Source organism: Cygnus olor, chromosome 24 (genome assembly GCF_009769625.2).
Source record: "Cygnus olor isolate bCygOlo1 chromosome 24, bCygOlo1.pri.v2, whole genome shotgun sequence".
Lineage (NCBI taxonomy): Eukaryota > Metazoa > Chordata > Aves > Anseriformes > Anatidae > Cygnus > Cygnus olor.
Window position 1 is genome coordinate 549,104 of NC_049192.1, and position 15,825 is coordinate 564,928.

The 15,825-nt window shown below is 43.0% G+C and overlaps 1 protein-coding gene and 1 long non-coding RNA gene across 2 annotated transcripts in view; both read right to left on the minus strand.

Moving 5' to 3' along the window:
* The window catches only part of MAGI3 (membrane associated guanylate kinase, WW and PDZ domain containing 3), a 72,994-nt gene that overhangs the window by 37,307 nt on the left and 19,862 nt on the right, over window positions 1-15,825 (minus strand).
* LOC121059380 lies at window positions 3,552-4,630 on the minus strand. The gene is made up of 2 exons (XR_005814551.1): window positions 4,373-4,630; window positions 3,552-4,073 (listed from the first exon to the last, which is right to left on the minus strand). It is a non-coding gene; the product is annotated as an uncharacterized LOC121059380 (long non-coding RNA).

A 15,825-nucleotide genomic window follows, 5' to 3' on the forward strand; every position in this document is an offset into this window, starting at 1 on the left:
TTACCACTAAAGCAGTCCATCCATCTCCCTGCCAAAGCCAGATCTATAGCACTGCACTTGAACAACACGAGCACATTTCACTTAGGCAGATCAATACGCGCGTATTTCACTACGGCAGATGAATCTGGTTGTTAACCATGTTCAGAGTGCTCCATGTAGGGAAAACTTGGCAAGAGGTAAAAATCTGAAATGGACGTAGACTTGCAGAGGCTTTATTCACTGATCTCCCCCTCATCGTGTTTTAAAATTTAAGAGCTCATAAGCCCTTTTCAATAAATACAACTCAGTCCCAAAAAAGGAAAACCAAAGCTGTTAGTGAGGATATGCCGACATTACAGGGTTAATCTTAACACTAAAAACCTTGCACATCAGACTCCATTCTGAGACCAGGAAGACTAAGCTGAAGATTGAAAGGACTGCCGGAGGAAAATAGGAGTCAAACAACATACTAGGCAGCGAGAAAATGATGGGAGGTCACATGGAGAACCACATGCATTAGAAAGTAGAAAAATAAAGTAACAGCGAGGATGCTTTAGGCAACCTCTAGGGCTTGTTCTTATGTAAAAGGCAGTTATTTCCTCCTTCTGGAGTTTAACATGCTTCTTTACATCGTTTCACACGGGCTTCTCGGAAGACCTCACGTATCAGACTCTGAAATGACCTAATAAATGCAAGGTTGCTGCTTGTTGTGCTGCTGAGCTGTCTCTTTTGGATGACACATGAAACACAGCGGCCAGTCAAGAGGAATAATGTACTTTATACCATTCGGCTTTCTAAGATGAACAGGCACAAGCCTCTTACTTTCAGATTTAATTTAAATTAACCACAAGGGAACTGTTTACGTGAGGATATACACACTGCAGTTCAGCAAGGAAAACTAAGCTACTATGAAGGACAAAAAAAGGCTTGAGTAGCACCGCAGCAAAATAAAGTGCTGCGAAGCACAGATGCAAGCATGAGCGAGAGAAACAGAGAAGAACAGGGGCAGCGACTTTCATTTCACTCGTCTCCTCACAAACTGCACAGGTGAGAGCCGCTGTTGCTGCTGACCCGAGCAGGGCTACCAACTGAGAGCCGTGGTTAGAGCCAACCTGCCATGGCAGTGATGAAGCGTACTCGGTAAAAACAAACGCGTACTGCTACAGCACTGCTAGAAGTCCATACAAAGAAGTCCAGTTCTGAAATACCAATGCTGGTAAAACAGCTAAGGTGAAAGTTTTAACAGGCAAGTAATTGCTAAGTATTCAGTCCGTGAGGATTTTGTCGCTGCCCAATGATAAGCGACAGCAAAATAATTTCACAAGCATTTCTGAACAGTGCTGCTAATCCACGGAACACCTGACATGTGCCCGCACAAGTCACTTTGAAGGCCTCGTGGAAATGCCACGCTTCCTCTCAAAAAACACCGAGAATTATAAAAGCAAATTTCCACGGCCCGTTCAAGGCACGCCACTTCCCCGGTAGGTCGCAAAGCCGCCGGGGCTGTGCCCTCACCGCGGAGTCGGGCCTGAGGGGGCGGCTGGGGAGCGGGGATCGCGGCCCCGGGGCCTGCAGGCGTTCGGCGCGGGTCCCGCGGGCGAAGCGGGGGGGCCCGGCCCGGCCCTGTCCGACGGGGCCCGGCGGCTGCGGGCCGCCCCCTGCCGGCGACGCGGGGCCCATCCCGCGGGGCCCAGCCAAGCGGGCCCAGGCCGCCCGCCCCTCGCCGCGGCCTCCGCGGGGTCCCGGGGCAGCTCGGGCCGAGACGAGCCAGCGGCAGGCGGCGGGGCCGCGCCGGGCCCTGGGGCGGGGCGGTGGAGGTGCGCGGGCGCCCGGTCACACCGCCTAAATCCGCTCAGGACCCCCCGCTCCCCGGATTAACCTCACGCAGCAGCGCCTAAGAGGGTTTTGGGGGGCATTAAAGAATGAAAAAGGCGCGGATTAGATACCGCTACGTAAATTATTTTGCTGCGTGGGCAGCGGTCGCCAGAGGCTTCGAGCAGCCCGTACCCGCGAGAGCTCCAGGTGAAACGCACAGAGGGGCAGCAACACGGATAAAGGGCCTTGCTCAAAGGCAGCCAGCTGGAACAGGAATTGTCTGGGCTGATCAAGTGGAAAACTTCCTACTTAATTAAATCTAGGATATTATTACATAAAGTAAGATTAATTGATCTTTGACTTGAGTATGCAAAAGGCATTTAAAGACACTTGCAGGTACACAAACCAGGTACGTCGCTCTAGGACACCGAAGTTATAATTAGTGTGCAAGACATTAAATTTATGATACTCCCCGGCAACTACTCACAGCTGATAATCGAGCACGAGTTACAGATCCAAATACATGCACTCACTGCATACAATAAGTTCTTCCTAAAAGCATGAAGAAGAATCACAGTATTCACAGAACAAGCAAAACAAAAGACGGAAAAGCTCAGCAGTAACAGCAGCTTTAGCACTCGCATCACAAGGCTGCCCACCTAGCAAACATTCCGCTGCGTTCTCAGCACAACACGTAGGAGGTTCAAATTACTTCAATTAAAGATGAAAGAGAAGGCAAAATTTTGAGAATGTCTGACCTACTTAGCAGGTGCAGCTTAGCTAAGATTGTGGGGCAGAAATACAGATAGAGTGCTGTGTAGAAATCGGCTTTTCCTTCATGGCAAAAGAGGAGGCAGCAGCCCTGGGACTGCCACGGAGCACAGCTTGGCAGCTGCAGACCACTGAGAGCTCTACGCACACACCTCCACCAAGCACTTCCCCATCTCTCATCAGGGCAGTTCAAACCAGACACACGGACCAAAGGTTTGGACACTGCCTGTCACAAAGAGAGGATCTCGCTAGAAAAATTCAGGTCAATAAGAAAGTCAAGGTGGCGACCAGATCTGGGACAGTAATCAGTCCGGAACAGATATCCTGGTCCAGATATGGGCTGATCTCCAACAGAAGCAATTTCTGCTTATTCACTAGGTAACAACAACTTCTTAAAAGAGCAATCAGCTGCTGCATTATTTTCTAGGGGACAACAAGAATGAAAATCACTGAGTTCAGTAGACAAAACTTAATAAGCACCTATATGCTACCCAGCAATTACAGGCTGCTTTGGAGTTAGGTTGCTGCAGGACATTCAGAAGACTAAAAGCAGATAATCACCTCAGGAATGTGACATGTGCGCTTCTGCTTGTTTGCCTTTTAACGAGACTCAAACAGCAGTAGGTCCACACTGCTCTGCTCGGAAAGTCTAAATTAATCACGTCTTTTGATTGCCAGATCTGACATCAGAAACTGTCAACCACTTACTGATGTTGAGTATTCAGCTGAGATTCTCCAAACGGCCACAGTGGGCAGGCTTTTTGGCTGAGATATCATAAGGGCATCTTGATTTGCTGTATCACTTCGGTTACGGGTAGTGACATTTAGCTTAGGTAGTGACATTTGTCCTAAAACAGAAATCTGTCAAAAGACGTAAGTTTTCCTCTGCACAATGAACAAAACAGACAAGGTAAAGAATGGAACTTGATTTTCTAGAATGAGAGGAGAGAGAAGATGTGGGAGAAGAGCCAAATACATAAAAAGCATATATATATATTTTTAATTTGAAGTGCAAATGATGTATTTACAAACACAAAACAACAACAACAAAACTTAGATTATTATAGACCATGAAAAAAGAGCAAAAATATATTGTAATCTGTTCTGGCCATACTAACAGGCTTTTCACCTTCTCCCTCAACACAAGACTTTCTGGAGATTTAGATTGGGAGCAGACATAGAGGAGACATCAAGAGCTGAGCTCTCCTGAAATTATTGCCACTGCTATCAGCAGAGGGAGAATCAGAGAAAGATTTGGGAAGTTGTTGGATAGGAAAAGCATCCTGAGGAGACCGGTTCAGCAGCGGCTTGGGGCCTCGCCATCGTGCTGGCCTTGCTCCGCGCCCTCATCACATGGCAGCTCCGCTGCACTTCTCCCTTGGTCCCGCACACCGGAGGTGCAACGCGTGCAGCAGCCCTGCACTCTGTTCAGGATACAGAAGTGCCGCTCCCACCATCTTCCTGGGCAGCACATCCAGGATCCAGCCACCTCATGAAATTCTGCAGAACTGCAGCAAATAGCTACATTTACAAGGCTCATTTTACAAATCCCATCAAAATAACAGTGCAAGATGAGGCTGGAACAACTGGCAAGGTTGGGAAGCCCCAAAGCATCGGCACCGGAGGGAGGAAGCAGGATGGGCAGAGAAGAGAGCTGGACGAGGAGCTGCAGGATCTGCCCGTGCAGCACAGCAGGGAATGTAATTCCTCCCAGCAACACAACTAATCCATAAACTTTTAACTACAATAGCAAATCTTGTTTCTTTGCACTGTAAAGAAATCATGGTGAAGAGCATTTGCTGATTACCTGCTGCGCGAATGTTACTAGTGTCAATCTTCTTTAAGGAAAATTGAATTAAGGATCTTTCATGGAGCTGAACTATGGCTGTGTCATTAAAGATATTCTGCAAATTCAGAAAAAGTACAGGGTAAGTATGTCAGATTCATCTAATTACATGCACATGATAGATGTACAACAATTCACAGAATAATTTACATAGGGTCTTTTGTATATAAAATCTTAAGACATGTCATAGCTGCAACAGCCCATTAAACTAGACTCGTTTACTATTTGAAAGCTGAAAAAATATTAAAAGATTTATTTTGAAAGGCTTATTTAATTGGACTTTGTTACAGGCTGTCCAACAAAATCTTGATAATATATTTACAGAAATTATGGTAGAGAGAAGCCTTACAGTCTTAATAAACCATTTAGCATAGCTTTCAAAATACGTAAAAGTTTGTTGTACAAACTTCTGAAATAAACGAAAAAATGTTTCTCCAGATTTAAGAAATAAGGTTGCCACAAACTCATAAAAGTATGTACATCCCACTTCACTTTGGCTCTTCCAATTTTTATTAGTAACCTGGCATTAATTTCACTCTTTAATTTCTATTAATGTCTGCCTGCAAAACCAGGAACCAGAATAAGCTGCTTGCTTGGAACTGAAGGCAAAGCACACGTTTACTGAAGGTACTTTGGCTTTTCCAGGGCATTTTCACCTGAGCTGCATCACACCACCCCTTTGAAAGCAGCATTAAGTATCACAACATAAAATGCGCTCAGAAAACACCAGTAAATTTGAGTTTTGACTTGTTAAGCCTACAGATTTAAGAGATTGCTCATTGCTAAAAATGATCTAAGGGGTGATCAACACAAGCCTTTGCTGAACATTGCCTTAAGATCTTCAGTGAATGTGGTGACTGATTCAGGGAGACTGTTTCTCAGTTCTCATTCTTGACCATCATGACATATACCGTGTTGTAGTGCTTCCCTGAAATCTTATAGTGGTGGAAACATTCCACCCAATATACGAGTCCAGTGTTGGTAAACCTATGCAAGAATAATTTGACTTTGTGTTTACTTATGAACTTTTTCATTAAAAGCACTTTAACTTTTGAAGATAACTAAAATATGGTTTGAAAGGTACATCCCCAAACAATCTTTAATAAATACAAAAAGCATTGGCAAATAATGCATGGTTTATTCTGAAACAACGAGCAGAGCTGAAAAGGACAAGTGATGAAATGTGAACAGCAGGAGCCTGTATTCTATCCTTCAGTTTTTTATTTTTGGCAGTATAGGAACAGCAAAATCAACTGTAACAGAAGCCTCTAGATAGTGAATGTCTGTGGCTGGGATCCTCATCTAACCGTGAGAAAAATCCATTGTTTAGTGCAGAAGGAAGAAGAAAGAAAATATTGGCAGAACATAATGGCATTTACAGGGATTCTTTCGGTGCCATTTGGTTGGTATATGAAAATAACACTTGTTACCCAACTAACAATTGCCTCAGTTTGCAAATAGATGTGTCATAGTTGACGATCTTGGAAACAAGGAATAAGGACCCAGCATTATGAATCCAAAAGGTTTTTCACAGATGAAAGAAGCATCTGCTACCATCTACCAAGCACATCCTCCGCCCAGCTCCACACAGGACAAAGTCCATGGTGGGAGAGACTCCTCTGCCCCTGCCCACAGCCCGGGTGGCAGCTCCTGTCTGACCACAAACAGCAAGAAATACAGCTTTTCCTTAAACCACCTGAAGGTAGAAGCATTTACCTCACATTCCAGAACACATACCAAACAAATACAGCATCAGTAAGGTTCGAGTTAAAAGCCTTGCATTACAGGGGCTGTGGTGGCAGAGCACCAATGGAGCACCTTCCTCCGACCTGTTCAGGTGCTGCCAGCAGCTCTTGCAGCAGCGTAATGCGGCTTGACGGTGATGTGCGCCAACTGTAAACCGCAGAAGAAGTTGTAAATTAAGTCCAGCTGTATTTGGAAACATGTAGGTAGGAAATCAACATATAAATGCACTACCAGACTCAAAACCTAAACACTTTGCAATACCCTAATATAATTACATGACTCTCCTTCATCACAGCCCAGCACAGTTTTGTCAAGAGGCATTCATCTCTTCATGAAAGTAAAGTTTATTTAGTGGGGTTAACATGAAACACGTATTTCAAAACAAAAAGAGAGCTGATGAGAAATGCTGGTAATTACTGGTGGACAACACATTCAATTCATTATTTTTCAATGAATGCTATCTTTTCTTTTGCATATCTCATTAAATCTACAGACATTCTCAGCCTGTGCATGATTTCCATGAAATGACAGCAGGCGTCATTTTAAGTTTGTTCTATGTGATGCACTGGTAGCAAAAGCATAGCCTGATACATTGTCTGCCTACAGCATTAAGGATTTTTAAAATGAAAATCCTTTGAGTGAAGAACTTCAAACTTTCAGATGCCAGCTTCAAATATAATATTATCAGATATAATTACAGTAATACATTGCACACACACAAAAATCCATTAACGATGGAAATAGAGTCAGGAGAATTACAAATGGGTAGGCTTTTCTCTGATAACGCCAAGTATTTTAGTGTAGCTATTATTAAATAGGAGAATGGCAAAGCACAAAGAACTGTACAGCTGTTTCTGATATAAGATCAGAAACTGAAGGAGATATGAGTAGAACTCAAATGATTTAAAATAATGAATGGGTTTCAAACAAAATGCAAACATAACCATTTCCTTCAACTTAACAGTGGGGAAGAAAAATGCAAAAGAACTTTCCACAAAAGAACAGTTTGACCTTTTACATAATGTATGGAGACTTTCTTCTCTCCTTGATTTCGTATTTTCTTTTTAAAAAAAAAAAAAAAAAAAAAAAGCCCTGAACAGATCAACAATCTTTCACCTATTTATAAAGATTTGCTCTATTTTGAATACATATTTTAATTCTCTATTTTTCTCAAGATGCTTCCCACACTTTACTGGGAGGCAGCATATATCACACACAATTCATGGGAAAGACAGAGTGTTTTACAACTTTCTGAAACAACCACAATTCAAGAGAATTTGCTTTTAATTACTGTAGGGTAGTACCTAAAAGCAAAGACGTACATCTTTCCTACTGCTCCCAGAACAGTATTTTGTATTTTGATACTACAAGATGGTTGGGGGGCAAAAAGTCAGTGGAAGAGTTTCTGTGCGGAAAGTCACCCTTGAGATACTGCTGTTTATACACCAGATTAAGCCGTACTTGCAGGTCAGCAGGGAAAAACCATGATTCTCTCTGGCTACTACTGGAGCTGCCCTTTTCCCTCGCCTCCAGCACTGCTCTGCTTGTTCCCGTCCTCATTTTTAGCAGTCCCCACAGTACTTCATCTGCTGAAATGGCACATGATTTCCATCTCAAATAAGATGCGTTCGCACTGATGACAGAAAACAAGAACCCAGATAAAGCGCCTCTGTCACTGCCAGGTTTGAAACAGAGAAAAGGACTTACACGGATATCTAGAAAGATCAATGAACACAGCTTGAGAGCTTGAAACACCTCACAAAACAAAACTTAGATTCGCAAGATCTAACTACGCTTCTGAAAGACAGAAATGCACAGCGTGAGAGACAGCAGGTTTTTGACTTCTCCACAGAAGGTGAATACAAGGCACAATTAGCAGGACAGAATGTGATACGCTGGGAGGATCGTGCCGGTGATGAAGCCTGTATGGTGACGCTACACAGGGCTGAAGCATATTAAAGGAGCACGCTACAGAAACCTAATGGGACATCACAACAACTAGAATTGGTAATACACAAACTTGCTCAAAAATTTTATAATACTGGGTTGTACTAATAACAGCACTGACTACTTTATTAAGGCTTCCTAATCACACACTCAATCTCTTGCTGAGTTTTAATCAGTGCACAAATGACTACACCTACAGAGGCTGTCTGGCAGGAGTAGTATCTGTCGCTGCTACTCTTGTACTGTGAGCTACAAAATCAGAATCCTCTGTAGCTGTTAGGGGTTATACTAATACATTAAAAAAGATAAAAATAAAAATAAAATAACCCCCCCCATACGCAAAGACAAGCACCCAGACAGTAGAAGTGAATTTCCTCAGGATAGCTATGGCTTGTTTTTCCCAATTTATAAACAGCCTGCCACTCATTTCCTTAAATTTCCAATGTGTGGGGTTTTAGTTTATTCACACTAGAGAAAATGATTTATTGAGACTGCAAGGAAACAATTTGCTCTGGAAAGCAGAGTTAACATACACAACTGAACAGAGTGTTGTCTCAAAACTGTTCTAATACTAATTCTTCCCTTTGATAACCTGCAGCTGATGTGTAAATTTAAAGTTACCAAGCACTTAATGAGTGTTGTTTAAATAGCCCACCCTAACAAAGGATTCCAAACAGGGCACTTTTACAGGTTAACCTATTGCAGCGTTGGGCAACAGCTGTCTGCCCTGGTGTTTGCCCTAAGTGAGCGTCACATTTCACATACAGACATATGTATAACATACCATATCTTATTGCTTAAGCAGCATGAAGTTCTATAGAATGACACATTTCAGTCATATCCCCAAAGAAAAATGTCCTTGCAGCTGCTCTGTGTTACACAAGCGATTTAATCTGTTTGGGACTTGGCATTATTTTCCCAACAGAAGGGTACATGTTCACATGCCAAGACCTTTTTTTTTCCTTTTTTTTTTTCTTCCCAGTGTGCTCTGATTAGAACTTATTCAAATAATATACAGGCTTATTTTTAGCCTGCTTTTCATAGGAAGCAAGACGTGCAATTATACTGTGCATAATTTCTAGGCCCACTAACCTATTTCAGTCTGGAGACTGGCAGAGCAGAGTTCGACAGCGATACCGTAGTTCTGTTCTCCTGAGACACAGCAAACCCCTTCGGTGACTCAGCACCGCAGCCAGCAGCAGCTCGCTGCAGAGCTCGCCACTCGGCTCCGGCTGCGAGCAGCAGGGCGAGCTCCCTCCTGCCTGCCCGAAGCCCGGAGCCCACGGCAGCAGGCTCTGCCCAGGGACGCCAGACCCATCCCAACCGCTTGGGGACCACTTCACGTCGCTTTAACACAGCTGTTCTCGTGAGAGCCCAGTCTATTTCCGCACACTAGCTCATGCCGCTTACACTTCCTTGTTGAACAGACAGCTCTGTCCATACCAACTCGGGCTAGAGATTTGCTCTCTTACCACAAAAAAACTATTCGCATACAGTTCAGCTTTGCACACTGGGATCAGATCGGCCACAAAAAAATGAAGAATCACCATGAACCGCATCCAAAACTGGCATTTTTCATCCTCTCAGCTTCCTCTCCCTACGGTCTCCAATTGTTCCTCACCCATCACTGACCTTTGTGGAGCAGAGTAATTTACACAATTATTATTTTTTTTTTGAAAAGACAGGGATAGCAGCTACCTTATTTTCCATCTGTTACACTCTGGTCTTCTTCCTCACTTTTAAACCGATAAAGCCCATTTCAAGCTACGTGTAACCAAACCCCAGGCCAGGGGGCAGTGACTGCAAGGCGGCGAGCACTGCCCTGGGCTCGGACAAGAGCAGAACGGGCAGGGTCTGCCTGCCACGCACCCGCCACAACTCGTGTGGCAAGCACCAGAGCCGCAATGCGGCTGATGGGAGAGAACTCGAGCTTCTCAGACAGGCTTTTCAAGGAATTCAGGAAATCCCAGCATTTCAAAGCACAGGCTGTGACATTCCCTAAGGATAGCTGCTGCTATACCAGAGAGAGGCAGTGCAGCAATAAATTCAAGCTCCAGAGAACACCGCGGTGCCTCACTGCGCTCCCAAGGACTCCCAGGAATTTAAAAATATCAGCGTTAAGTTCTAGGTCAGCACTCCTCTGCATCAAATGAACAAATGTGCTGTGGTCACAGCTGTATTGATTACAGACATCTTAAAGTTTAATTGGAAAACAACAACACCTCCCACAAAAAGCTCCCTTTTTGCCTAATGTGTACACTCAGCAAAATCCCTTTAACTCCAGATGTGCACTGGCCATTACTAACACTAATGCCTGACTCACGCACATTTCACATTTCTCTCGATTTTGGAACTGAGAGAAGCGTTATTCAGTCTGCCACAGTAACTAAGGATCAGGATACACCAGCGTGTACTGTAACTCTTGGTAAGAAGCGAAGAGCATCTACCAAAGCAAAGTCCCTACAACCGCCCGGAGACTGAGCATACGGAAACCCAACACGCGCTGTCGCAGGAGTGAAGGCTGCAAAGTGTTTCTTATAGATGTCCTCTCAAGCCTGGTTGGAAGGAAACAGGTTTGTGTTTCTCACAGATTGTTCAACACATTTCTCTGCAAAAACAAGCTGGTTAGAGGAAAGTATAAACGGTGACATTTTAAAGTTCTGGCATAAACAGCACTGCAACTTTTAGATTGCCCAAGTCATATCAATTTCATAAAAATAAAATAAGAAAAAGACTTCCTCTCAAAACACAACCTACAAAGCAGCATTTAGTGTCAACTGTAGTTAAGTCAAACCCGTAAGGAATCCAAAAAGACTTAAATTTTTTTCCCCAGAATGCCTCTGCAAATGTACTGAACATCCACTATCTAGCGTTATTGTAAGTGTATCCAAATCACAGTGTTACTAACAGAAGCCTAAAAGAAAGAAAAAACACTTACAAGACCTACCAGCATCTTTCAAAATACTTCCAATCTGGGAAATAAGGCAATTTTCTCTTTCACCTGTATGCAGACTTCAGCCACGAACACTTTCCGTCATTTCCTCGGCACCACGTCTATGGGGGAAGCTGCAGCGGCAGAGCCAGGAGGCAGCCCAGGGCCCGCGCCACCAGGCTCACCGGGGTCTGCTCCGGTTCAAAGCTCGGCCGCGGAGCAGCCACAGCCACCCATCACCCTCACAAATCTCACTGACTTCGTTCAGTGAACTAGAATTTGTTCTAACTTAATTTTGAACATCTTCTGCAAGGAAAATTGTGTTTATGATCTTAACGGCATGTTGTCAAAGTAATCATGTAAGGAAAGAATATTTCTCTATGCGTTGATCCTTGTGCAATATTAAAAATGAAAGGAATTTATCTTATCCCTCACACAGCATATCCTATTATCTGATCACTGTTCATTTACTATGATTTATTTTCAGTTATGGCACCCAGGATTTTCAATTAAATAAGAAATACTGCTTTCTCTGGAAAGAACATGCAAGAAGAGCTAAATGCCAGCAAAGAGGACCTGCTCAGCTTTTGGGATTCTGTTGCTTTCTAGCAAAGTACAAACAAGAACTGAAATAGGACAGACTCCTAGCTCATCCTAGCACAACACTTCCCTGCAGAAGTCCAACTACGATGCAAGGCGCAGATCGGAGCAGTCAACGCAGTGCAATTACACCAAAGGTGCTGACCCGTGACCTCCAAAGCAGGTCGGGAGCGGTGCACATCATTGCTGCTGACAGCTACTGCCTGTTCAGAAGAGCCGCCAGAAGCGACTCCACGCTCACCTCCGCAGTTTGGCCTATTAACTGGAGTTACTAACAAATGTAGGCAGGTGATACAGCCCTACTCCCTCCTGCCACCTGTGCTGCGGGAGAGGCAAGGTGAGGCAGATACTTGGGGTCAGCTCCTGCCGTGAGCACCCACTGCCAGCACCTGCTCACAGAATCGCACTACGGTGAGGTCAAAGGGACCCGACCCTGCAGACCACCCGGGCTGGCCCCCTACCCAAGCAGGGTCCCTTAGAGCAATTGATTCAATTTAAATCTGCACCTATGGAAACTTCCAGGTGGACTGTGCACAGGATTTCAGTGCAACATGCTCAGTATGTCCGATTCACAAAACCACACTCCAAAAACATGGGTTAATTCCTTCATTTAACTTTAAAATCTAAAGCACCCTCCTCCCATAATCTATTTGCATGAAAACACATCTAAAGATCAAGCAAATTGCCAAAGTAGCTATTGTGGAATCTCATTTGTTCCTCAGCACTGCTGGACAGTAACTAGAAGATATCTGCAATAGCAGAAGCCAAACACAAACTAAGAAGGACCAACAGTACTGTGCTGTTACCATCTGATTTCTGTGCTTCTGCAGGGAGGAAAATTAAGTTTTAAGTAATTATGCAAGCCATTAATACCACAAACCACACAGCACACTAATTATGACATTTCAAAATACATTAAAAAATTAGAAAATGCATATTTATTCTAAACCAGGATTTTGAAGTTCTCTTCCACAGTTATTCCAATGAAATGCTCAAATTTAGCAGTATCTTAACCTGGCATGTCTGCGGAAATGCTGACACTAAAAACCATACCCTCTGAACAATGCAAACAAAAGTCTCTCTCCTTTTTCTAGAGAGAAATGTAATTCACAACTAACATTCAGAGATTTTTGTAAATACTTCTTCAACCTAATAAATTCATTCATACCCAACTGCTAAAAAGCAGTGTTATAGTTTCTAAAGTTGCTTAAAAACAACTTACAAGCTTGCTATAAATTTGCTCTCCAGACTGTTATAACCTGTGATGAGTAACCCGTGAGAAAAACAGGTGCAGGGGGTAAAAATGGAAGGGTGGCAACATTCACAGACTAGCGCAAACTAAATCATTTCTCTAACGAGAAATAAAAGGCACTGCAGAAAAAAAATATTCCAGAGGACAGACTACTGTACCTGCAGCCACAGCTCTGCTATATATATAGCCAGAAGGTCGTAACGATCTTTATCTTCCTCCTTCACACGCGCTCACCCATATAACAATGGCAACACGGACTTCACCTCAAACTTCACAAGTTAACTTCAGGTGGCTGCATGTCTTTTTGTCAGTTCCTGTGTTTGCTGGTGTTAACTAAACATCTTTACCTAACAGCAAGTAAAAACTCTACAGTACTTATTTTCCCTTTTTCACAGTCACTCTGTCATTCAAATGAGGATGCACCTCATGCTTAGGAAACAGAAGCGTTACATTTTACTAACAAAGGGTTAAGGACTTTAAGTCAGTTCAACTGACCTTGGTATGACTTACCCACAACAGTCAGCTCTTCAGTAACACAGATGGTTGAACTGATGCTGCCAATGTTTTAAACTCAGAAAATGCTTTTTATTTTTTTTTTTTATTATTATTTCCTCATGCTGTGTTTACTGTTTTACATATGCCTCTGACTGCCAAGGAATTGTTAACTAATCACCATGAGATTCATTTTGTTAATGCACAGCTGGGTACTTGGTCATGCAACATCTGCTTCTCAGCATTTCTGCTTTTCCTTATCTATTAGGAGTTACTAAGAAAGCAGCCTCAACAGAGCATGTGGAAGCTGAAAGTGGTAAATGAGTTTATTAACAAATGGTGATTAATATTGGAACCTTCGGACTACTAATGAATGCGTGTGTCTCGCAGACTGAAAGGACTAACTAGAGCAGACAGGCAGCAGGTAAGAGACATTCTCATTACCCCCTCCCAAGGCATTTATTTGAGGTTACTTCAGCAGAGGAGAGCATGAGGCAGAATCGTGCAACCTGCCCTCCCAGCAGCGGCCTCATGTTCCTGAGCAGTCTCGGCCGCAGTGGGCGCTGCACCCGCTGCCAGCGGCAGCACCGTCAGACGGGCAGCGCCAAGACGAGCCGCCTCGATGGTGTGCCTGCTGCAGAGTGTGGCAGCAGCTCCTCTCCAACACCCAAGCCCCCTCAGCGACTGCCGGCACGGCTGCCTACCTTACAGAATGTGGCCTGCAGTGCTCTGCAACTTTGAACAGATTTAGCTGCTGCCTCTCATCTGCGCTTTTGCCTGCTAAATATTATCAAAAGAAGCTAAAAGAAAGACCTGTAAGATTTCCAAAGGGAGACTTTTACCAGATAATCTTTTAAGAAGTATTTCTGCTATAAAGTTTCAGAACATCTGCAATTTGAGAGACTGGCAGATTAAAAAGGGCAAGTAACCCATTCATTAAAAGTATAAATCTGGCTTTAATAAACAAAACTTATGAACATTAAATAAAACCCACTCTTTCATTACTACCTACGTAACCTTCTAAGCACAGACACAGATCAGTTCTATAGAAGATTAAATTCTAGCAAGCTGTGTTAGCGTTCGTTCATTTATAGAGGGGTCATTCTACATAGGAAATATGGTACAAGTGTCAATTATTTTTATCTTCAGAACAAACTTCCGCTACTTGAAAACATCTTATCAACTAGAACTACCTGAAGAAGAGTGGCTAAACAAAGACAGCAACTTCACAGTAAGACAACTGTCACTTTCATTTTTACCTAGTGCTTTCTATCATAAAAATGAGTCTATGTAAGTCTTATACAACCTAAACAATCTGATTTTAAAAGGTCTTTATCACCCATGACTGTAGTCAAATACAAATAGCAACATACCACCTCACTTACTGGCAACTTCCAAGCCACTCATTCTCCCTTCTTTGTGTACAATAAATGGCCACAAAATTGACGTAGCAGCAGTGAACATGAATTAAAACCTAAAGAAGAGAACAAAACAATAACTGATCTCTGGCAGATATCTAAAATAACTGTGTGAATGATTATCTACTAGATCATCGGCGATCAACTTTCACCAGTTGATTTCAGTTTAATTTTTGCCTTCAGAAGTTCTACACATGGTAGATGTCTTAAACAAAATAGTAATGCTTGTATAGACTATGCGACAGGAAGGGTCATTCCGTTACAATCATAAAAGTTTCACATTGAGAGAGCTTAGCTCTTGGATTGTGGTGCATTCAGTTCGGGAAGCTTGCCAATCATCGTCTTCATGCAGCTGTCTCCAAAGGCTGGACTCATTTATATCTGCTTAAAGAGCTCGCTAAATTCAAGACTGACACAGAAATGGAATTCTCATAAGAAAGCACTTCAAATAACGAGACAGCTTTGAAGGCAAAGCCAAATCTAATTTCTGTTCTCAATTCACAATCAATCAGAAGGCAGCTATGTATATACACCCCAATAGGAAAACCAAAACTGACAGCACAGTAGTCTTTTCCTGTATTTATTGCATCATTTGCTTTTCTGTCACCCTTGTCTGACCATATAGATTCTGGAGTAATCTCTTTGAAATGCTTTACTATTGCCAGAATACAGTCTTTCAGAGAGCAGATATTTCTGCTACCCACAATAAATACTTATTAAAATGCTTCCTCATTCAGAGCCTGTACGTGGTACTTTCAGATTTACTTGCACTATTTTCTCAAGACAAATGAACTCAAGATTAAAATAAATAAACAAATAAAAATCAGCCCTGAATTGTGAATGCTCCAAAGGTTTTATCACCTTTGGAAAAAGTCCATGGCCTGAACCTCATGCCTTGCTGATCTCTCCCTCCTGTCAAAAACGGACAGTATTAAATGCAGCCTCTTCAGTTGTACAATCCCTCCAAACCATGACCTTAGCACCCAGACGTTGCTTTGGAGCAGCCAGTCAAACAGCATGGCAGAAC